Here is a 26007-nt window from a genome sequence, read left to right as displayed (position 1 = left end):
AGGAACCGCGGTGTTGGCCGTCGAATGGCGCTAGCTGCGCAGCATTTGTGCACCGCCGCCGTCAGTGTCAGCCAGTTTGCCGTGGCATACGGAGCTCCGTCGCAGTCTTTAACACTGGTAGCATGCCGCGACAGCGTGGACGTGAACCGTATGTGCAGTTGACGGACTTTGAGCGAGGGCGTATAGTGGGCATGTGGGAGGCCGGGTGGACGTACCGCCAAATTGCTCAACACGTGGGGCGTGAGGTCTCCACAGTACATCGATGTTGTCGCCAGTGGTCGGCGGAAGGTGCACGTGCCCGTCGACCTGGGACCAGACCGCAGCGATGCACGGATGCACGCCAAGACCGTAGGATCCTACGCAGTGCCGTAGGGGACCGCACCGCCACTTCCCAGCAAATTAGGGACACTGTTGCTCCTGGGGTATCGGCGAGGACCATTTGCAACCGTCTCCATGAAGCTGCGCTACGGTCCCGCACACCATTAGGCCGTCTTCCGCTCACGCCCCAACATCGTGCAGCCCGCCTCCAGTGGTGTCGCGACAGGCGTGAATGGAGGGACGAATGGAGATGTGTCGTCTTCAGCGATGAGAGTCGCTTCTGCCTTGGTGCCAATGATGGTCGTATGCATGTTTGGCGCCGTGCAGGTGAGCGCCACAATCAGGACTGCATACGACCGAGGCACACAGGGCCAACACCCGGCATCATGGTGTGGGGAGCCATCTCCTACACTGGCCGTACACCTCTGGTGATCGTCGAGGGGACACTGAATAGTGCACAGTACATCCAAACCGTCATCGAACCAATCTTTCTACCATTCCTAGACCGGCAAGGGAACTTGCTGTTCCAACAGGTCAATGCACGTCCGCATGTATCCCGTGCCACCCAACGTGCTCTAGAAGGTGCAAGTCAACTACCCTGGCCAGCAAGATCTCCGGATCTGTCCCCCATTGAGCATGTTTGGGACTGTATGAAGCGTCGTCTCACGCGGTCTGCACGTCCAGCACGAACGCTGGTCCAACTGAGGCGCCAGGTGGAAATGACATGGCAAGCCGTTCCACAGGACTACATACAGCATCTCTACGATCCTCTCCATGGGAGAATAGCAGCCTGCATTGCTGCGAAAGGTGGATATACACTGTACTAGTGCCGACATTGTGCATGCTCTGTTGCCTGTGTCTATGTGCCTGTGGTTCTGTCAGTGTGATCATGTGATGTATCTGACCCCAGGAATGTGTCAATAAAGTTTCCCCTTCCTGGGACAATGAATTCACGGTGTTCTTATTTCAATTTCCAGGAGTGTATAATAAAGGTATTATCTATATCCATCAGTAGTGTAATCGGGGTTGCAACATCAAACTGTTTCATGTATTAGCAAGTTCCTTCCCATTTGGCTACACTGTATTGTGTCATTAATTTAAATTTGATCAGTCTCAAGATATCAGTGTTCCATCATTAGACGCCAACTGCTGTGACAGTAGACCTCTACACCTACGTCAAACAAATTTCCATTACTTGAACAAAACCAGAAGCAGGCACTATAGATCAGGGAAACTAGAGTTTAGAAACATATCAGCTGAAATACGAGTGCATACTGAAAAATAATGCCGCCGAATTTTGTATGAGAAAACTGTAAAAGTTTTTTTTAAATGAAACAAATGTTTTTGACATTCTACATCTTTACACTATCAAAGTGTTGTCGTCAAAGACGTTCTTTAAGTTTTTAAATGGATAAAAATCAGATGGGATCAAGTCGGGACTGTATGAAGGGTGATTGATGACAGTGAGCCCAAGGCATCAGACTGTTGCTCACGTTGCAGTGCTTTTATGTGGTCTGGCATTTTCATGCTAAAAGAGAAGGTGCTCTATGTGTGGATGATCTCCTTTAATTTGGAACATGATTACAGCATGCTGTTTCTCTCACAGAGAAATAGATAAGTTACACACTACAATTTGAAGCCCTCTAGCGACAGGGAGATGCAAAATGTAGACATGAAGAGTAAAAGTGTAGAATTCTAATAACATATGTTTTACTTGAAATGTTTTAAAACTTATCAGATAAAAAATTCAGAACCATTACTTACCAGCATGCCCTTGTGTATAAGGCAAACTTGCACAGATACTGCAAACTGCAACCTACTCATATTTTTTACCATTGTTAATACTTCCATAAAAGTAAGTAAAAATAACAGATACAGATGTGTTATATACTCTTTACAGTGAAACTTTCTTAGCCATTATTTTGTTTTTTATTTTAGCTTACATAACACGGATGACTACAATGTATCGTTCAAAAATTGCTGTAAGAACTGATGACAGAGTTCGGCTAATGAATGAAATCATCACAGGAGTCCAAGTAATTAAAATGTATGCATGGGAAAAGCCATTTGAAAAAATGGTTGAAATCGCTCGAAGGTATGTCTTTATGCAATTGCGCGTCTTAAGAACTGTTTGTAATTGTCACAGTTGTAAATATCCTTGTATTTCATTAAGTACTGAGCAAGCCTTGTAGCACTTACTGCTTAGAAAAGTGTCTACATGTAACGAGAGTTTTCATGTATTATGTTCAAAAGTTGTACACTGCAAAACAGTTAATCTACAAATTACATGTTAATCTGCAAGCTATTAAATTTAACAGGTTGTGGACTCCTAGTTGGGTAGCGGAAATGACGGTTGTGTTGGTTGCAGGCAAATCTTTAATAGTATTTATTCATGTAATTGTGGAGCAAATGTACTGGGCATTCACACTATCATGCAGATAAGAATGAACTGAACTCTCAGGTATCACTCCAGAGATGTCACTAAACTCAATGGTAACTACTCACTGAATTTGTACATGATAAGTTGTTACTTGGAGTGCATGGGACAACCCTCCCATCCCCCTCCCCAGCAATGGTAGGAAGGCCTGGCAATGGTGTTCCTCTTCACTTCCTGCCTGAGCATCACCGGACATGCTGTGGCAGGCTAGAAAGCAGAGCACAACTGAACACTTTCTTTCACATGCTCTTCTTGCTAGTTGTTATTGTGACTGGCTGTTCAGGAATTAAGAGGCTGATAATTTGCACATAAGTGGATGAACCATCTTTGGTTCTGGCACTAAATGTATGGGGGATGCCCAAGGGCTGTCCAGAGGGCATATTATTCCTGCCTGTACTAATTCATCAATAGCAGCCTTAGTAGCTCATAACCTGCATGGAGCTAGCCAATGCACCTTTTGAAAGACTGGTGGGGACAATTGCGTCAGATGTAGTTGGGAGCTTGGGGGAGAAGCACATGCTTTTGTTTTTTCGCAAAGTACCCTAAAGTAAAATTGGCAAGAGGTAGAAATGACCCTGCAGGAGTCTTGTATACTGTGACTGTTGAAGACCAGAGGTCATATATCAAGATTGAAACTTAGTGCAGTAAAAAAGAAATCCACATTGCATTAAGTGAAGTTTGTGCCAAGTTTACAGTGGACCACAGTACAGTTTCACTTTGGGTTAATTGTATTCTTTGTGGTTGTAAAACCATAGACGGTAATTCAAGACCTGGACGGCCAAAAATATCAACAGATGCATGAAGTGTGAAGCTTCTGGCAGATGCTCATGAAGAAGATGACAAATGATCTGAAGAAGAGTAAAATTTCTACAAGAAGGGTCCCACACTGTTTGACTGCTAAGAGAAGCAGAAATGCATGTATATTGCAACTTTGCTCAAATAATGATTCAACCATAAAGGTCAAGAATTTTTGTGTTTAATTGTTGCTATTGATGAACTGTGGATCAGAGACTTTGAACTGGAGTTGAAATCACAGTCCAATCAATGGAAAAAATTTGTGCACTCAATCAAAGCCAAAGCAGATGATGATTTTTACTTATGATCACTAAGGAGTCATCAAAAAAGACAGCGTCCCATGTGGAACAGGTGTCACAGCAATTATCATAACTTCATGCACAGTCTGCACAAAAAAATGCACAAAACCCAACCTCAGTTGCATGAGGCTGGGCCAGTCATAATGGCAATGTTATAGCCCAAACACCATGTGGTTACAGATGGGAAGTGTTGCCACATCCTCCCTACAGCCTGGACATTACTAACAGACAGTCATGGCAAATATCTATCCAGCATGCTCCATGAGAAAAATTGCGACATATAAGTGGCTAGTGTAGTGAAACCAGGAGCAGGATGTAAAAATGTTGTAGACACTAACTGTCAGACGAAATTAATGCAGGAAAATGACTTTATCATCTGTATAATGGGTTCAAATGATGTGGCCAAAAATGAAGCAGAGGTTTGCGTGAAAATGCTGCAGAATTTTCTACAAGCTAACAAATGCAGAAACACAGTAGTTGTCACACTGCCTCATAAGCATGATCTAATTTATAGTTCATGCGTAAACAAAGAAATTTGGAAAACAAACATTAAAATAAGGAAACTGTTCTCAATATGCTAAGTGTGATATACTGTATATAAGCAAGCTGCATCGAAATCTGCACACGAAGCATGGAATGCATTTGAACTATGAAGGGAAAAGGTTTATTTGCAATTGTGTTAGTGAAATAATTAAAGAAATACTTCTGAGGAATAGAACAATCTATCAGCTTCCTGTACATTCTTCCAACAACAGCAAGGGGGCACAACCTGCTAGAGCAAAACAACCACCATCAAGAAGTGTGGATTTTTACTGCCCATAGATGAAGACAGCACTTCCATACTCCATCCCAGAAGTGTTCTTCAGATTAAAACAAAAGGAAGGCAGAGACAAATAAAGGTAAATGATGAATCAGATACGCCAAGCAGAAACCCCAAGTTTATAATTGTCCATCAAAATGTGCAGTCATTGTGAAACAAAATAATGAGCTTGAGGTATTACTGTGAGATCAATTAAAAGAAGTATCTGTAATGTGTTTTAGTGAACATTGGCTAACTGATGAGATGTTAGCAATCAAAAATATACAGGATTATGTTATGACATCTTGTTACTGTAGAAAAATATCTACACATGGAGGAACATGTATATTTGTGAAAGACAGTATCATCTATTGCTGCCTAAAATCTCTTGAAAATTTAGGAAAAGAAGGCGATTTTGAAATCTCTGCTGTAGAACTAACCTCAATAAAAATGATCATCATTTGCATGTACAGAAGTCCAGACTCAAACATCAAAATATTCTTTAACCAACTTGGAGGTAGTCTTGACAGTATCAGGGACCTAAACAAAACAGTTATAATATGTGGAGACTTTAACATTGACTTTAACAAAGTTTCAAAAGATAGAGGTGATGTTATGGTTATTTGTGCAACATACAACCTGCTCCCAATTATAAATTCCCATACCAGAGTTACAAGTGATACTGATAAACAAGGATAGTCGTACTTTGTGATCTTAGCAAAGCCTTCGACTGCATATCATCTAACACCCTACTTGAAAAACTGGAATTTTATGGTATACACAAACCATCTTTAGATGTAATCAAATCATACTTAAGTAACAGGAGACAGTTTGTATCAATTAAAAATAGATGCTCCTCGCTGAAGGAAGTTCGGACTGGAGTGCCTCAGGGCTGGGTCCTAGGTCCTTTTCTGTTCATCATTGCAATTAATGACTTACCTTACCATGCAGGAGCAAATTCAACTGTGCGTTATACAGATGATACAACATTGCTCAATACACACCATGACACAACAGAACTGCATCAGGCAACACAGGAAAAACTAGAACTAGTAATGAATTGGTTTTCTTCTAATGAAGTCCTATGTAATCCTGATAAAACACAAGAACTAATTCTGGGTTTAACTACAGCTGTTGAAAGCAAATCAGTAATATTGTTATGGGGAAATTCTTGCTTTGTCAATGAAATTCTGAAAATTAAAAAAAAAAAAACTAATCAGAATAATGAGCAAAGTTAAGCCTAAGGACCACTGCCGCCCCCTTTTATCAAGCACATGATATTAACTGTTGTGAATCTATACATCTACACAGCACTGCTTTATGTCAAAAGCAATTTCAATGAGTTCGAAACCAGAGAGAACATACATGCCCACAACACCAGAGGCAAACTGGACTTTGACATACCAAGACACAGACTCACAAAGACTGCAAACTCACACAACATAATGAGTTTAAAACTCTTCAATAAACTTCCAGCACCTGCTCGGTCACTGACTAGTAATATTTTCAAACGTAAGATTTATGACTGCTTACTCAAACACCCATTTTATAAGATAACAGAATATTTTGAAATAATCATTGACATTAGTATATAAAAATATTCCTAAAAGAAAAGGAATTAAATTGTAAAAACTTTAGTGTAAAATTATTGTTAATTGTATATTTAATGTTCAGACCGATTCCGCTGTAAGTGGTCAATGGTGAATAAACTGAATACTGAACTGAATAGCCATGAATATGCAGGTATAAAATTCAACACAGGCTTCAGTGACCACTATGCATAGCTTCTTGAAATATCTTCAATTCCAAACTTAATTAAATAATAAAAATAGGAAGAACCTTCAGCCATTAAAACATTGAACACTTTAGGAATTTACTAAAGAAGGAAACATGGACTGAAATGTACAGATACGTAAACACAGTTGAGAAGTTCAGCATATTTATGGATATAATGGTTCAAATGGCTCTGAGCACTATGAGACTTAACAGCTGAGGTCATCAGTCACCTAGAACTTAGAACTACTTAAACCTAACTAACCTAAGGACATCACACACATCCATGTCCGAGGCAGGATTCGAACCTGTGACCGTAGTGGTCACGCGGTTGCACACTGAAGCGCGTAGAACCGCACGGCCATACTGGCCGGCATTTATGGATATATTGACACATTATTGTAACATGGCATTTCCAGCAGGCATTTCCAGCAGGCTTAACAGAAAAAATTACTCATTGACAACAGGAATAAAAAAGTGATGTGCTGAAAAATGAAGATTATATGAGAACTCCAAGTCTTTCATGGTATCCAATGAATTCCTTGCATATTTCAAGAATTATAAAATGATGCTTAAGAAAGTGATAAAAGAAGCTAAAGTAATGGCAAATGACTGCTATATAAATAATGCCAATAACAAAATGAAAGCTGAGTGGAGTATAGTGAAACAGCAAACTGACAATGTTTCTCCTCAAAATTCCAATATTAAATTGAATTGTAATGGCAAAGAAATTAATGATCCGAAAGAAATAGCAAATGTGTTCAACACTTATTTTAGCAATATAAGTGAGCAATTAATCACTGGAATCCAACCTTGCAATACAAACTGCCCAGTATCATCTGTAAATACCAACGTAAATCCTACTTCACTGTTTCTCATTCCAACAACCCAGAAAGAAGTCCTGTCAGTTATCGGAACTTTACGAGTGAATCATTCCACTGCAGTAGATGGCATCCCAGACAGCCTTATTAAAAATGTGGAGATCTCATTAGTGAACCATTAGCTCACCTTTATAATAGTTCCTTTCAAACTGGAATTTTCCCATCATGCCTAAAAACAGCTAAGCTCAAACCATTACTCAAAAAAAGGTAAAAAGGATGAAGTGGCTAACTACCAGCCCATTGCTCTACTATCTGTATTCTCAAATATCATAGAAAAAGTTTTCAAAGAAGAGTAGCAGATTTTCTGGAAGAGGACCAAATACTATCCACAGCACAACATGGTTTCAGGAAAGGCTGATCAACTGATACAGCAATTTTTGAACTATTAAGTGAAGTACTTCAGAGACTAGATAATGGTGAAAATGTCATTGGAATATGTCTAGATCTCTCTAAGGCTTTTGATATCATAGATCACACAAAACTACTGCCTAAGCTTGACAACATGGGGTTTAGAGCAACATCTAACAACTGGATAAAGCCATACCTAAGCGGTGGAAAACAAGTCGTTGAAGTGCAGCATCAAAATTTCATCAAACTCACTCAACACTATTCAAACTATGAAACCATTAAATATAAAGTGCCACAAGGTTCAGTTCTGGGACCTCTTCTATTTCTGTTATATGTGAATGACCTAAACAAATTCTGCGGGAACATCATCCAGCTTTCTGACAGTACAAGTGTGCTAGTGAGTGGGAAAGAAATGGCAATGCTTCAGAAGTCTACAACAGAGACACTGAACAATATTGAAAACTGGTTGAGTCACAGCAAATTGGTAATAAATGCTAGTAAGACAGTGGCATTAAATTTCTATAATGTGAAAAAAGGTGAGCAAACTTTTCAGATTCAGATATATGACAATGACCTTCAGAATGTAGACAACATTAAGTTCTTAGGAGTATGGCTCCAAGATAATTTCGAATGGGGGACGCATATTGAAAAAATTTGTCAGAAGTTAAGGACTACATGCTACTTAATGAGAGTATTAGAGGGATGCTGCAACAAAGATTATCTGAAAACTGTGTATTATGCCTATATATACTTACAACTGATATATGGAATTATTTTCTGGGGTAACTCTTCTCTTAGCTAAAAACGCTTTACGCTACAAAAAAGAATTTAAGACTAATGGTAGGTGTAAAATGGAACAAAAACTGTAGACCACTCTTTAAAAAGCTAGAAATCCTCCCGCTTCCATGTATATATGTGTATGAGATAACTGTGTTTGTGAAAAAATATTCAATGGAAAATCCCACTCTCTTCCAGAAAAATGAAAATATCCATTCCTTTAACATCAGGCAAAGAGGAGACTTTCATCTAGAGCCCAGCAACACCACCTCGAATAAAACAGGAACCCTGTATTACGTGAAAGTTATTTATAATAAACATCCCCCACAAATTAAATCAATAAATGACCTGGCAAATTTCAGGTCAGCTGCTAAGGCATATTTGACTCATCACTGTTTATATAGCCTCCTCGAGTTCCTTCAGAAAGTGTCTTTCCCTTAGTGATGTATCACATAAATGTTGCTAGAACCTTAATGGTTTACCATGTAAATGTTACTGTAATACAAATATTAATCTGCCAGTACAGTACATGCTCTTTATGCTTTAAGATATCTACTCTTTATTTTTGTACCATATTTGCTCTGTGTATTGTAATTCAGTGGTCATTGAATGTGGAAATAATGATATTAATGCAAATTTAGTATTTTGTTATGCATTGACTTGTCCTACATCAGAATTTACTATTTGGGTACTATATGATTACCAGTACCAATAAAACTCTACTCTACATGAGTCCACCAGACTTTGACTTGTTCCTAAATTTGAAAAAAAACCTACTATTTCTTTTTCATGACATTTAGATTGATTTAAAAAGCATGATATGTATTTTTTGATTATGAAAGGTCTTCTGAATTAGAATCTGGAGGTTCAGGTTTCATCTTGACTATGTCTAACATCACAGCATTTGTGTGCAGTACATCAGCAGAGGTGCCACTGTGGGGAAGGCGTTCACCTCTGAGCCAGTGTCAGTGACATCTTGTTCAAAAAATAGAAAGAAACTTCCACATGGGAAAAATATATTAAAAACAAAGATTCCAAGACTTACCAAGCGGGAAAGCGCCGGCAGACAGGCACAATGAACAAAACACACAAACACACACACAGAATTACTAGCTTTCACAACCGATGGTTGCTTCTTCTCCCTTAAAACTCACATCCTTTCGTCTTTCCCTCTCCTTCCTGAAGAAGCAACCATCGGTTGCGAAAGCTAGTAATTCTGTGTGTGTGTTTGTGTGTTTTGTTCATTGTGCCTGTCTGCCGGCACTTTCCCGCTTGGTAAGTCTTGACATCTTGTTCAGAAATACAATTGCAGCTGTGCTAGATTGTGCTAAACTTGTTCAGCCAACTTGTCTTTACTGGTGACCCATTTTTGTTTTGCCATAACCTGTAGCAACTATTGTGCATCACGCCTGGTGTATGAATGACTTTATGGCATGGAACATTGGTGTGTGTGATTCCTGTAGTGTGTGTGAAACCAACACAATGATTCCAGAATGAAATTTTAATTCTGCAGTGGAGTGTGTGCTGATATGAAACCCCCAGGAAAATTAAGAATTTGTGCCAGACTTAGACTTGAACTTGGGTCCTTTGCCTTTCAAGAGCACATGCTCTACTGACTGAGCTGCCAAAGCAAGACTCACGACCCATCCTCACAGCTTTAATTTTACAAGGACCTCATCTCCTACCTTCAAAACTTCACAGAAACTCCAGTGATGTCTGTTCTTTCTTGTAGCTAGTAGTCCTAGCTGCTAGGAGCACATCTGGTGTATACAGCTGGCATACTCCTGCTAGTTGTTGCACCTAGGCGTTTAAATGTGAAATCACTATTATTTGCTAACTTGAGTGCTTGGTTCCCTTTGGCAACTGTTTGCTGTGGCAGGTGGACTAGGAACTGCTGCCCCCATTCATTTTTTTCATGTCCCTAATAGCATTGCTGTTGTTGTGCAATTTGAAAAGTTCTGTATTCTATTTGTAATTTGATTTACTGCATGTCATTTCCATGTTAAGTCATTGCTGGTTGAATATTTCGTAGTAACCTGTTTATCCGAAGTGTGAAAAGTGTGCTTTTTGGTATATTTTTTGGATCCATCGCTTCACGTGTTTTCAAAACTGCAAAGGCATCCTGCTGCTCTATTTTTCTGTCTATACTACTTGCTGTATCTGCTGTTACAGTGGTCTAACTAATCATTGGAGCAAGATGTTTTTCCAGTATCAAATTTGCCATTGGCAGGTGGTGGTTGTATCATATCACATTTAATAAAAGCATATTCACAGACATTGCTGAGTATTGAGGAAAACTTTGAATCATCTTCCTGATTTCTGTGATGGCAAACTGTGTCATGAGGTGATCTGGCTAGAAAGAATACTGAGGTTAAACTACTAACTGTAGACTGGCCAATCTGGAAAAGAAAAGTATGAAACTTGCTATCTACATCTACATCCGTACTCCGCAAGCCACCTGACGGTGTGTGGCGGAGGGTACCCTGAGTACCTCTATCGGTTCTCCCTTCTATTCCAGTCTCGTATTGTACGTGGAAAGAAGGATTGTCGGTATGCTTCTGTGTGGGCTCTAATCTCTCTGATTTTATCCTCATGGTCTCTTCGCGAGATATACGTAGGAGGGAGCAATATACTGCTTGACTCTTTGGTGAAGGTATGTTCTCGAAACTTTAACAAAAGCCCGTACCGAGCTACTGAGTGTCTCTCCTGCAGAGTCTTCCACTGGAGTTTATCTATCATCTCCGTAACGCTTTCGCAATTACTAAATGATCCTTTAACGAAGCGCGCTGCTCTCCGTTGGATCTTCTCTATCTCTTCTATCAACCCTACCTGGTGCGGATCCCACACTGCTGAGCAGTATTCAAGCATTGGGCGAACAAGCGTACTGTAACCTACTTCCTTTGTTGTCGGATTGCATTTCCTTAGGATTCTTCCAATGAATCTCAGTCTGGCATCTGCTTTACCGACGATCAACTTTATATGATCATTCCATTTTAAATCACTCCTAATGCGTACTCCCAGATAATTTATGGAATTAACTGCTTCCAGTTGCTGACCTGCTATTTTGTAGCTAAATGATAAGGGACCTATCTTTCTATGTATTCGCATCACATTACACTTCGCTACATTGAGATTCAATTGCCATTCCGTGCACCATGCGTCAATTCACTGCAGATCCTCCTGCATTTCAGTACAATTTTCCATTGTTGCAACCTCTCGATACACCACAGCATCATCTGCAAAAAGCCTCAGTGAACTTCCGATGTCATCCACCAGGTCATTTATGTATATTGTGAATAGCAACGGTCCTATGACACTCCCCTGCGGCACACCTGAAATCACTCTTACTTCGGAAGACTTCTCTCCATTGAGAATGACGTGCTGCGTTCTGTTATCTAGGAACTCCTCAATCCAATCACACAATTGATCTCATAGTCCGTATGCTCTTACTTTGTTCATTAAACGACTGTGGGGAACTGTGTCAAACGCCTTGCGGAAGTCAAGAAACACGGCATCTACCTGTGAACCCGTGTCTAAGACCCTCTGAGTCTCGTGGACGAATAGCGCGAGCTGGGTTTCACACGATCGTCTTTTTCGAAACCCATGCTGATTCCTACAGAGTAGATTTCTAGTCTCCAGAAAAGACATTATACTCGAACATAATACGTGTTCCAAAATTCTACAACAATGAAGATGTGTTGCATGTCACTGACAAGAGATTAGTGCAGACCCAGTCACTGGAAGAAAGTGTTACAGAACTGTGAGTAAAAATCACAAGAAATCCAAGAAAAAGTATGATTTTTATTGTAAGGCAAACCGTTATGCAAAATGTATGATACAAGTGAAATTAGTGATGAGGTGTACCAAATGGTAGAATACAAGAAAACAGCTAGTGGTACACGTGATTCCTTAAAGCAGCAATTATGTCACATCCAAGGATCAGTTGTTAAAAATTTATGCAGACTTTTTTTTCTTTATTTGGATACCAGGTGAATATATTTCAGCTAATACAGCAAAACTAAAAAGATTTGTGGAATGAGTTGAACAATGGACTTGCAGATAAAAATGTTAATGTCTTGCCAGTCCAAGAAAAAGTCTAAACAGCAGTAATGATAGCTGTGAAGATGTTAGTGCTGTGCTGGTGCTAGATAGGATAAATACCTGTGTGGGCAATATGTTACACATGATCATTTTCATTTCCTGCTCTCATTTTGGCTCTTTTTTGCCATTTTTGTTTCAGTCATTTTTAAATTTGTTGACACTGTCAGACATACTCCTGCTATGAAATTATAATGAAGTCCAGACCTTTAGCTGCTTACAGGCATTGATAAATATCAACTGGGACTGTTGAAAAATGTGTGCCCCGACCGGGACTCGAACCCGGGAACCTCCTACTCACATGGTAGACGCTCTATCTGACTGAGCTACCGAGGACACAGACAATTGTGTGACTGCAGTGACTTAACTGTGATTATACAGACAACAAGATATACCTCAAATAAAATTATTGCAAAAAACATAGTAAATGAACAGTTGATTGTACAATTAGATCTGGAATGAAAGCCACTGTCAGCCATTCTGAAACGAATCTATGTGCATAAAACAGAGGCTGTTGACAATGAAACAGAAAATGTGTAGTGAAATAGAGGCAGCACAAATATTGTCTGTTGAGAAGGAGCATTAGGGAAAAGAAATTTCTGGAGTTCTGAAGTAAATTTCAACTGTGTTTATAGTGAAGACTCTTGTCCAAAACAACATAGAAAAATCTGAGAGGTGCAAAACGAATGCACTATTAATAAGAACTACAGTTATAATTATAACACTTCAAAGAATATGCAGATGCAGGTGCAAATGAAGAATGTTACCTATATATGTTAAACAGTAGGCTGAAAGGAAAAAAAGGGCATGACCCATTTGTACATATACAAATCCAGAAATTTTAGTAGAAGACAAGGCATTTAAGGACACCATTACTAATTATAACATAATAGAAAAATGCAGACCAATCGGGGTTTATGTTTATTTGGATAACTGGTTTCGACCTTTGTTATTGTCATCTTCAGATCCAATATCAAATTACTGCAAACTGCAGTTCATCTGCAGGTGGAGATTCAGTTAACTAATATTTTTTGTTTCTAAGTTTAGAATGAATTTCACATTGTACTGATACTGAATTATTAAAGTGGATATTTGTGTTCCTTATGTATCTATGTCTAAAAGTTGAGTGTGTAGATAGCCTCTTTTATCTTAATAAGGTGTTTCTTTAAGAAAGTTATTTCTACATAGGCTACAGATTTTCCTTCATTCTAGCTTTATCTTTTCAGGAATGAAGTCAAAGTACTTAGAGGAGCCAATTATCTGAGAGGTTACAGTATGGCATTTATGGTTTTCACTGAAAGAACATCTTTATATATCACTGTTGTTGCTTATGCTCTTCTGGGAAACGTTATAACAGCTGATAAAGTATGTATAATTATCAATATATTTTAGTTAACATATTACTCTCCCATTTTCAGAATGAAGTTGCTTTACTGAGATTTTTTTCAGGTTTTCACTTTAGCACAATTTTTCAACCTCCTACAACTTTGTTTGGCCTTATGTCTTCCACTAGCAATGCAAATGTCAGCAGAGGCCAAAGTTTCAATCTTCAGAATTCAGGTAATCACATTCTTCATTATTGTCAAATTCAAATACAGTGACAGATGTATATAGAAAAAAACAGAAATCAAACAGTACCTCCATATTACTATGCTACATAGCATTAGAGAAAATGAACTTTGATATTCTAGATGTCTGTTATAAGTGTGGGTTCAGGAGCTTAGCACATGAATATAGAGACAAAAAAACACAATTTGCAGTAACCAGTTACATGACCACTCCTACATGGACATCCGTGTGTAAGTGTTTTCCAAGTCTCCTCCTAAACCATTGGCAAACTTGGTACACACATCCCTTACTGTCAGGCAACAACTGCTATGGGGGTAAGAACAACCTACCTCCCATAGTTCAGGAGTTATTATGTCATAAAGACTGGAATGCATGAAAAACTGTCTCATGGTGCATGCCATTTAAATTTATTACTTCTTTTTACTAATTCTATTTGCAACACATTTGGAAACAGTATCCACATATGCCTCTGAATGAACTTACAAAATTATATCATGTATGACACACATATTAGGAGATATGATGTCATAAACAGTGAGATGCATGAAAAACTGCCGCATCCTGCAGGACACTTAAAATTATTACTTTGTTGCTGCTTATTCTATTTACAGCATATTTTGCTGACAGTATTCACATAAACTGCTGAATGTACCTACATAAATATATCATTGTGCAATACATAGTTCGAAAGATATGATGTCATAAACACTGAGACATATGAAGAAATGCCACATCATGCATGATATATTCATACATTTATTCTTTATTACTATGACACTTCTACAGTCATGTCAACTTAAGGAAATCCTTGACATTTGGGAGCACTTTTGACAGCTTGAACTGTGAAGCACAAACAGCTGTAGGTGAAAATGATAGCCATCTATAGAGCAATGAAAGGGTGTGCCATAGAGGCATTTACAAAATTTTGTTGTGAACACATGAGGAATCTGCATCAAGTGTATGGAAACTGTCAGGGACCATCTTTCTTAATTTGAATACTCTTCTTACTCATTTGTACATTATGAATTTCTTTGCAATATATGCTCCAGACTTGGTATGTTTTTCTCATTCTTAGAATTCCTACATTTCTCTTTCTTCCCTTATTCTTTGAAGCACCTCTGTATTAATCAATCTTTAGTCCATTTTCCTTTAACAATTTCCTCCCCTCAACAATATTTAAAAATTATTCAAGTACTTTTTCTGTTCCTTTTGCACTGTCCATGATTTTCTGTCATATATCTACACTAAAGATGAAATAAATTACAAGGTACCTGACTCCAGTGTCCTTTGTGAGTGGTTCCCTTCATTTTCTGCTCAGAAAGTGGTTAAATTTGGCATTAATTCACTGGCAGAAGCAGTTCCTGATGGTTTTAAAACCAGTTGTCATTGATAAGATGTGACCCTCATCTCTGGTCCCTGCCAAGTATATCTTTTTATGACTGCTGTTGTTATACTGTGTTAAATAGCTTCAGGTGCTACATTGTTGGTTCTAAACACAATGGACAGTTTAAACTGATACAGCACCAAATCAGACAAATTCCTTCACTATATGCTCATGGACACATCCAAATTGATAGCTGTTTTCTGTCATTCTGTCATACCTCATTGTTGATCCATCTTACAGTGCTGATTGCATACAACCAACTGGCACATGCACACCACTTCACTGCCATGACTTACATGAACAGAGGAGAGGTTGAGGTGTGGGTCACATGGAACTTTTGTCCAGCTGTACACCTATAGCACTTCAAAGTTAACATTGTGGTATTAAAGGGGTGGGATGAATATTTTGCCAGGTGAACTTATTTTCAAAATGCAGTATTTAGCTGCCCTTTCAGATTTCAAGAAATATTGTTGTTTCTCTTAGTGTAAGACTAGCATAATTAGTTTGAAACAGTACCCACTTTTTCCAATCTTTAAACCAAGTAACATCTACTGTCATGTAACTAATTCCTTTTTTTGCAATGTTTTTATTAAAAGCATATTTTGAAAGTTTTTCATCTTAACTAGTAACAATAATTGTATTCTATTCTATATTCATGTTGCAGGAATTTTTGTTGCAAGAGGAACATGCACCAGTACTACCAGCACCAGTCTCATTAAGAGAAAGTGATAAAGAAAAACTGAAAGAGACGAAGACGGGGGTGCAAATGAAGAAGTGTTCTGCTAAATGGTCTCCGTCATCTATAACAGAAACACTAACAAATATCAGTATGGAAGTCCTGCCTGGGAATTTGTGTGCTGTTATAGGTCCAGTAGGTGCGGGAAAGGTGTGTTCTGCATAATACTGTTCCCAAAAGGCAGTATAGTTTATTTCATTTTAGTAATCCACATTCTTTCAAATACTCTCACTAAGCATTATACAAGTATATGAATAGCTTTATGTTGCTATGCTCCAGATATTGTTAACACACTACTGTGCTACATACATCATAACACTTCAACAATACCAAACCTAGCATAGATCAAATACACACACACACATCTGAATATCCTCTGTGAATACAGTGTTGGGAAAGTACCAGAACTCCACACGCTAAAAGAAAGCACTGATGCTCAAATCGTTATAGGCACTGGAAGCTGGCTAAAGCCATATATAACCTCAGCTGAAATTTTTCCGAAGAACCTAATGGTGTTTTGAAAGGATTGGCTAAACACGGTTGGCACTGGCATGTTTGTTGTTGTTAGAAGTAGCTTAACTTGTTGCGAAATTGAAGTAGATACTTCCTGGGAGTTAGTATGGGTAGAGGTCATTGTTGGCAACTGGAATAAAATAATAGTAGGAACATTTTACCGACCTCCCAAGTCAGTTGCTGAAGGGTTCAAAGAAAACTTGAGTTTCATTTCAAACACGTGCCCGACGCTACGATAATAGTTGGGAGTGACTTTAATTTACCCTCGATATGTTGGCAAAAATACATGTTTAAATCCGGAGGCATGCATAAAACATCATCTGAAATTGAAACTTCCTGGCAGATTAAAACTGTATGCCCGACCGAGACTCGAACTCATGACCTTTGACTTTCGTGGGAAAGTCCTCTACCATCTGAGCTACCGAAGCACGACTCACACCCGGTACTCACAGCTTTACTTCTGCCAGTATCAGAAAGGTCCCGAGTTCGAGTCTCGGTTGGGCACACAGTTTTAATCTACCAGGAAGTTTCATATCAGTGCACACTCCGCTGCAGAGTGAAAATCTCATTCTGGAAACATCCCCCAGGCTGTGGCTAAGCCATGTCTATGCTGTGTTCTTTCTTTCAGGAGTGCTAGTTCTGCAAGGTTCCCAGAAGAGCGTCTCTAAAGTTTGGAAGGTAGGAGACGAGATACTGGCAGAAGTAAAGCTGTGAGTACCGGGCATGAGTCGTGCTTCGGTAGCTCAGATGGTACACACTTGCTCGCGAAAGGCAAAGGTCCCGAGTTCGAGTCTCGGTCGGGCACACAGTTTTAATCTGCCAGGATGTTTCACATCAGCGCACACTCCGCTGCAGGGTGAAAATTTCATTCTGGAATCATCTGAAATTGTGCTAAACACATTCTCTGAAAATTATTTCTAGCAGTTAGTTCATGAGCCCACGCGAATAATAAATGGTTGTGAAAACATGCTTGACCTCTTAGCAACAAATAATTCTGAGTTAATAATGAGCCTCTAAACAGATACAGGGATTAGTGAACACAGGGTTGTCGTAGCGAGACTGAATATTGTAATCCCAAAATGCTCCAAAAATAAGTGAAAAATATACCTATTCAAAAAAGCAGCTAAAAATTCAATTGACACCTTCCCGAGAGACAATTTTCACTCATTCCAAATTAATAATATAAGTGTAGACCAGATGTGAGTTAAATTCAAAGAAATAGTATCACCAACAATTGAGAGGTTTATACCAAATAAATTAACGAACGATGGAGCTGATCCTTCTTGGTACACAAAACAGGTTAGAAGACTGTTGCAGAAACAACAAAACAATCATGCCAAATTTAAATAGATGCAAAATCCCCAAGATTGACAATCTTTTACAGAAGCTTGAAATTTAGTACGGACTTCCATGTGAGATACTTATAACAGTTTCCACAACGAAACTTTGTCTCGAAACCTGGCAGAAAATCCAAAGAGATTCTGGTCCAATGTGAAGTATGTTAGCGGCAAGAGACAATCAATGCCTTCTCTGTGCAATAGCAATGGAGATAGTATCAAACACAGTGCTACCAAAGCAGAGTTACTAAACACAGCCTCCTGAAATGCTTTCACAAAAGAAGACAAAGTAAATGTTCCAGTATTCGAATCGAGAACAACTGCCAACATGAGTAATGTAGAAGTAAATATCCTTGGGGTAGTGCAGCAACATAATCACTTAATAGAAGCAAGTCTTCTGGTCCAGACTGTACACCAATTAGGTTCCTTTCAGAGTATGCTGATGCATTATTCTCATACTTAACAATCATATACAACCGTTCGCTCGATGAAAGATCCATACCCAGAGACTGGAAAGTTGCACAGGTCACACTGATATTCAAGGAAGGTAGTAGGAGTAATCCACTAAATTACAGGCCCAAATAATTAACATTGATATGCAGCAGGATTTTGGAACATATATTGTGTTCAAACATTATGAATTACCTCAAAGAAAATTGTCTATTGACACACAGTCAACACGGGTTTAGAAAACATTTTTCCTGTGAAACAGAACTAGCTCTATATTCACATGAAGTGTTGAGTGCTATCGACAAGGGATTTCAGATCAATTCTGTATTTCTGGATTTCCAGAAGGCTTTTGACACTGTACCACACAAGTGGCTTGTAGTGAAATTGCACCCTTATGGAATATCGTTTCAGTTATGTGAATGGATTTGTGATTTCCTGTCAGAGAGGTCACAGTTTGTAGTAATTGATGGAAAGTCATCTAGTAAAACAGAAGCGATTTCTGGTGTTCCCCAAGGTATTGTTATAGGCCCTTTCCTATTCCTTATCTATATAAACGATTTGGGAGACAATCTGATCAGCCTTTTTGGGTTGTTTGCAAATGACACTGTCATTTATCGACTAATAACATCATCAGAAGATAAAAAAAAATAATAATTGCAAAACGATTTAGAAAAGATATCTCAATGGTGAAAACATTGGCGGTTGACCCTAAATAATAAAAAGTGTGAGGTCATCCACATGAGTGCTTTGGTTACACAATAAATCAGTCTAATCTAAAAGCTATGAATTCAACTAAATGCCTATGTATTACAATTATGAACAACTTAAATTGGAAGGAACACATAGAAAATGTTGTGGGGAAGGCTAACCAAAGACTCTGTTTTATTGGCAGGACACTTAGAAAATGTAACAGATCTTCTATGGAGACTGCCTACACTATGCTTGTCCATCCTATTTTAAAATACTGCTGCTCCGTGTGGGATCCTTACCAGTTAGGACTGACGGAGTACATCAAAAAAGTTCAAAGAAAGGCAGCACATTTTGTATTATTGCGAAATATGGGAGAGAGTGTCATAGAAATGATACAGGTTTTGGGCTGGAAATCGTTAAAAGAAAGGCATATTTCGTTGCTATGGAATTTCACGAAATTCCAATCACCAACTTTCTCCTCTGAATGTGAAAATATTTTATGACACTGACCTACATAGAGAGAAACACTCACCAAGATAAAATAGGGAAATCAGAGCATGTACGGTAAGATATAGGTGTTTGCTCTTTCCATGCACTATACAAGATTGGAATAATAGAGAATTATGAAGCTGGTTTGATGAACCCTCTGCCAGGCACTTAAATGTGATTTACAGAGTATCCAGGTAGATGTAGATAATCAATAAATCAAACTGCACAACACACCATTTCCACTGTATCATGAGTGTTATTGTAGGACTATTATTGGTTATTATCTGTCTTATTGTTTCCATGGCACGTAAATGTGACTTCAAAAAAAAAATAATATTGGCAGAATATCATAACTGATGTTTGACCAATGCTAAAATTCAAGTTGTACAGCTCTTTCTCCTGTATGAATATGAAGTTACAGTGTAGGACCAGAATAAAACCTTTCAGCATGTAATTTACGGACATACATTTCTGCCATTGGTCTCCAGGTCCACCCTGGATTCCACCCAAATGTGCATATGCGTACCATGGCACCCACACAGAATGGTGTGATCTATGAATGTCCTATGAGGAAATACATGAAGGAGGTCACTGGGATTCAACCGTTGTTCGGTATGGACCTCTCAGAAGCCACGGAGAAGTTTAGTGCTGAAGATGATTTAGCAGACATGAAGGCTTTCAGCTTTTGCACTTCAAGGGTGTGAACAAACCATAATGGCAGTCCATTGGAGGGTGGATGGAAAGGGTATGTGGTAAGATGTTTAACACGATTGTTGGTCAAAACCTTCAGAAACTGTCCAATGTGAACTGTGGCCTGTTGTCAGTGGTCAACATGCAGGACACACCTTCTGTTGTGAAGATCTGCACCAGGGCTCCCACTGCTGCTACCATTGTTGGCTGCTGGAGATGGATGGCATTTAAGGGAAGTGGGGGAAGAAGTCAATGATGATGAGCCACATGCACCCCAGGAAAGTGCCTGTGAAGCTGTCACGAACTCAGTTCAGTGGCTGTGTCATTTCAGGCCACGGTAAGGAGGACTCGGTTGGGGCTGTTTGGTGTGCCTGGTAAACTATACACTGTGGCACAACCTGCTCAACATTGTTGCCATACGGGGCAGTGGACATAGCTGTGTGCCAGTTTCTTCATTGTGGAATTCTTCTTGTGGGATTGGTGCATGAGCTGCAGCACCCAACATTGCTGGGAGGGCAGCATCAGCACCTGTCCTGGCATCTTCAATAAAGAGTATCACATCTAGCCAAACCTGAAGATGGTGTGACCAGTGAAATAAACAGTGAAGGCCACTTGGATTTGCACCAGAAAGCTTGGGAGGCCAATATGATCAGACATATTGCAGGAGCTGTTAATGAAACTGGTCGCACCTAGTTGTCATTGCAGTGTCCAAGGAATTGATAGGGAACTCATCAAGTGATCACTCCAGTTGGCTATCTAACTGAAAACAAAATATTTCCTGACAGTCAAAATCAGTATCTGGACTCATCAGGTCTTAAGATAGCACACCCATGTTAGAATGCTAAGCACAAATGCAATAATAAATTGAATATTGAAATTCAACTAAGTAGCGACCCATCGATGAAGGTAGTGCACCCTATGCTCTGTCTGTTTAACCGTGGGTCCAAAAAGTGATTTATCATCAGAGATGAAATGAAATTTTCAATCATACAAAAATGCATGATATAACAAGGAAAACAATCCATTTTTGACAATATAATGTAACTGGATAGATAAAAAATCTACTCAACAAGCAGCGATAGAACACACACATACAAGGAGGTTGTAATTGGACAAGCTCTAGGAGCCATTGGCTCCTTTTTCAGGCACAAGAGTTGAGTGAGTGAATACTTCCTCAGGCAGAAGGGTTGAGCCCAATTGTGACCTTCTTTTATATGTGTGTTCTTCTACCACTTGGTGAGTAGATTTATTTATCTATCCAATTAAAATAATTGCATGATGTATGTTTACCAAAAGTCATGGCCAACACTTCTATTTCAATCTGCGAATAATGTTGGAATAAGTTCCTTTGACATAAATGCGATTGACATCTCCTTTCTATTCACTTAACTTATAAGAGAGAACCATCCATACAGTATGTGGAGATGTGTCTATGGACAGCTGATTTTAACTTCTGATTTCACTCTGTAGATTATTATTGAAAAGATACACCTTTCTTATGGTGACAATTTAACAGCTAGGATGCATAGTAGTTCCTAGATACATGCAGATGATTAATGGATTTAGGCACAGGCACATTCTGAATAGTAGTAGCACTAGTAGTAGCTTTATTCATCCATAGAGCTCTTTCTACAAGGATATAGGATATTTCAAAGTATTTACAAGTTTAGACCAATTTAAAGTAAGCTAGTTTGTATACACATACATCTACAGACATGTAGTTAGAGCCAATCATTAGATTTACACTTGGTATGCAATACTTTTATTGCAAATAACTTATTAAATAATGTAATGCCACAATGTTCCGTCATATCTCACTACCAGTCCCTGCACACACTACACACACATTGTTTCATAACACTTCACTCACTACACACACACTGGTGATCTCTGGGCCATTTCATGTATGACAGCTTCCCATTTGCTATCCTGAAAAACTGAGTCAGCATTCCTCTATAATGAATGAGATGTTGAGCTCAGAAACAGGAAGAGGTGTTAGTATTGTGCTGTGCACAGCTTGGGGATAAATTTTTCTAGTAAAGAAAAAAAGAAGGAAAAAAATGTAGTGTGAAGATGTTATGTGGAAAGTTGGATGTTTTATAATCATTATTATTGTTTATTTGTATAACATTTTTTTACCAAACCCCTACTCTGTTTTATCTAAGTAATCCTTCAATGTGTAAGATGTATTGCATAACAAGTACTTTTTAGCTGCCTTTTTAAATAAGTGCAGTTTTGTAATTTCTTTAATCTCTTTTGGTAATTCATTGTGCAGTTTTATTCCTTGGTAGAAAATGCTGTTTTGAGTCTTATGTTTATTTTTTCTTGGTAAATGTAAGTTGCGTCTAGCCCTTGTTCCATGGTCATGGACAGAGCTGTTTGTGCAGTAATTACCAATGTTATTATTGATGTGTACAACTGACTGGTAAATGTATTCACATGGAGCAGTTAAAATCCCCAGTGTTTTTGAACAGATCTTTACAATCAGCTTGACTAGTATTTTTACTTATTATTCTGATGGCTCTTTTCTGGAGTTTGAAAACTGTGTTCATATTTTGTGTGTTTGTTCCCCAAAAAAGAATGCCTTAGCTAAGAATTGAGTGTACATATGAATAATATGTAACTAAAAGACACTGTATGTTACACACTGATGATAGGATTCTAAGGGCATAACATGCTGATGACGTTCTGTTTGCAAGTACCTTTGTGTGCTCACACCACTTCAACTGAGAATCAATATTCATTCCTAAAAAATTTGCATTTGTTACACAGTCTACAGAGGTGCTATCTACATTTAATTTAACTTGTCATTTTCCCTCTTCAAACTGAAATTCATGGCATTAGTATTCTTTACCTTTCTTAAGCAAAGCTACAACTCTTGCCGGGTTTAAGTGCTCTGGAAATGTTGCCGATGTGAAGGAATCATTTATTATATTTGTTAAGGGTTCTTGTAAAACCTCTATGTATTGTTTCAGTACCCAAATTGGTACTTCATCTAAGCCTACTGACTTTTTATTTTTTAGTTTTTGAACAGTTTTTTGACTTCATTCTCTGTATTTGGAAGAACATCATTGTATTTAGTGCAACATTATTTACAGGTGTTATATTTGTTTGGCGGAATTTCTGCTGTAACTTCTCTGCAATACTTGAAAAATGCTCGTTTATATAGTTTGCTGAGTGCTGTGGATCATTTATTACTTTTTCCCCCTCCCTTAGCAGTATGTTATTCTGCATTTGTTTGCTTCTTACCATTTTCTTTTTTATAGCATCCCAGAATGCTTTGCTTTTATTCTCTGCGTTATATATGATTTTGTCATTAAATGACTTTTTGCAGCAATCAGCACATTCCTATGGATCTTTTTGTATATATGACAGAAATTTATGAATTCTGGATCATTACGACTCTTTTTCATAGAACTGAGATATTTAAGTGTTTGGGGAAGACTTCTTAATACCTGTTGTTATCCATCTGTTTTTCCGAGATGTTGATACGGACATGCATACTTTTGGAAATGCCTTTTCAAAGCTCAGTTTAAATAATATGGAGAATTTAGAGAATTTCATATGCACATTGGTTTCCTTATACATTTCATCCCAGCTTTGTTTTGCTAATTCTTTTGAAAAATCTTTTATTTTGATTTCTGATAGATGTCATTTGTAGGCTTGTAGTTTAGGGAATTATTTGAAGCCTGATTTTACTGTTGTTGTTTGACAGAGGTGGTCTGATAGTCTGAGATATTTTACAGCTACATCACATTTATCCCTGTCCATATTTGTGGCCACAGATGCAGTCACTGTACTAATCCTTGTTGCACTATTGAACAATAGCCTTTACATATTCTGTGGTTTGCAGAAGGCCTTTTTTGCTGAGGATATAACCTAAATAAATGAGCAAATGTTGGAAGAAGGCACACCTTAAAAGTTAAACTTAAGTCCTTTATGTGCAAGGGCCACAAAAGCTGCTTGGATATTATGTTTGTCTGTTGAGCGGCTAGTGCCCAGAATATCAATAAGGTAATTTACTCAATACAGAATTGTGGCAAAAGTCTGTTACACAAATCTCTGGAATATGGCGAGGGCACTAGACAGACCAAAAGGCAATCTGTTATATCGATGTAGTGCAAATTACTTGGTCGAGACCAATATCTCCAGTGATTCTTTATCAAGATGCATTTAAAAACATGCCTTTGTGAGAACAATTTTGTAGAATAGTTTACCAACAGAAATTTTAGCAAAGAGTTTGTCCAAGTGAGTTTAGGGTTAAGAATCAGTGTCTGCCTAATTGTAGCCTTCATGTTTCCTTCCCAACAATCTTAACCTCATACTTATTGCTCAGTGGAATGAGGTAGGCTTTGCAAAATCCTGGACTTGCTGTTGGCTTTAAGACAATATGCGACTGAAAGCAACTGCTTTCCCTAAACCAGAAATTAAGTATAAAAATGTCAATGACAGCATAAGCTACTGATGAGCTGATGGAGTGTGATGAATATCCAAAATCAGAATATGCATCAAGGTCAAATATATTCTCAACCAACAAAATCACTGTGACCAAACATGACAATGTTTTAAAATTCTCGTGATAAGTGATCATCAGTTACATATGACCTAGAAGTGGCACCTTACAATGGCCACCAGCCCACAACTTTGTTTTGCTTTGTACTGAGCTAGGTACCATGCACACTCTGGCTGGTTTATCACTGAAACTGATACACTGGTATCTAAAAAAAAGTCACTGGAATGTATTGCACTGTTGCATACTGCAAAATTTTATGTGGCAACAACATATAACCACTGCCTGAAATATTATTAATATGCATCAAATGGTACCACTGCTTGGTGCCTGTTGTGCTGTAGCATGCCTCTGCAATGTGAGACTCACAATATTCATCTTTATAATGTGAACATTCCTGTTTGGCATGTGAAGCAAAACAATCTAGACAACTTGGATACAAAGTTTATCACCATCAACACCACCTGCTACTAGCTTGTGGTTGTAGAGAATGCAGCTAGGTGGTTGCTGCTGAACGGAACATATTCACTATTTTAGAGTCTATGGCAGCATCTCACTGCACTCAGACTGGAATGTATACCGTAGAGACAGGCTGGTCAGTGAAGGGGGAGGTGTTTTTATAGTGATAAGAAGTGCAATAGTATCGAAGGAAATTGACGGAGATCCGAAATGTGAAATAATTTGGGTGAAGGTCACGGTTAAAGCAGGCTCAGACATGGTAATTGAATGTCTCTATAGGCCCCCTGGCTCAGCAGCTGTTGTGGCTGAGCACCTGAAGGATATTTTGGAAAATATTTCGAGTAGATTTCCCCACCATATTATAGTCCTGAGTGGAGATTTTAATTTGCCGGATATAGACTGGGAGACTCAAACGTTCATAACGGGTGGCGGGGACAAAGAATCCAGTGAAATTTTTTTAAGTGCTTTATCTGAAAACTACCTTGAGCAGTTAAACAGAGAACCAACTCGTGGCGATACCATATTAGACCTTCTGGTGACAAAGAGACCCAAACTATTTGAAACAGTTAACGCAGAATAGGGAATCAGCGATCATAAAGCGGTTACTGCATCGATGATTTCAGCCTTATATAGAAATATTAAAAAAGGTGGGAAG

General features: G+C 38.5%; 1 pseudogene; it reads left to right on the top strand.

Annotated features, from left to right (window-relative positions):
- Nucleotides 1-26007, top strand: part of LOC126335580 (ATP-binding cassette sub-family C member 4-like) — a 361394-nt pseudogene that overhangs the window by 216536 nt on the left and 118851 nt on the right.

Source organism: Schistocerca gregaria, chromosome 2 (assembly GCF_023897955.1).
Source record: "Schistocerca gregaria isolate iqSchGreg1 chromosome 2, iqSchGreg1.2, whole genome shotgun sequence".
NCBI classification, from domain to species: domain Eukaryota; kingdom Metazoa; phylum Arthropoda; class Insecta; order Orthoptera; family Acrididae; genus Schistocerca; species Schistocerca gregaria.
Note: the sequence above shows the minus strand (reverse complement) of the source record. Positions and strands in the feature narration are given on the sequence as shown.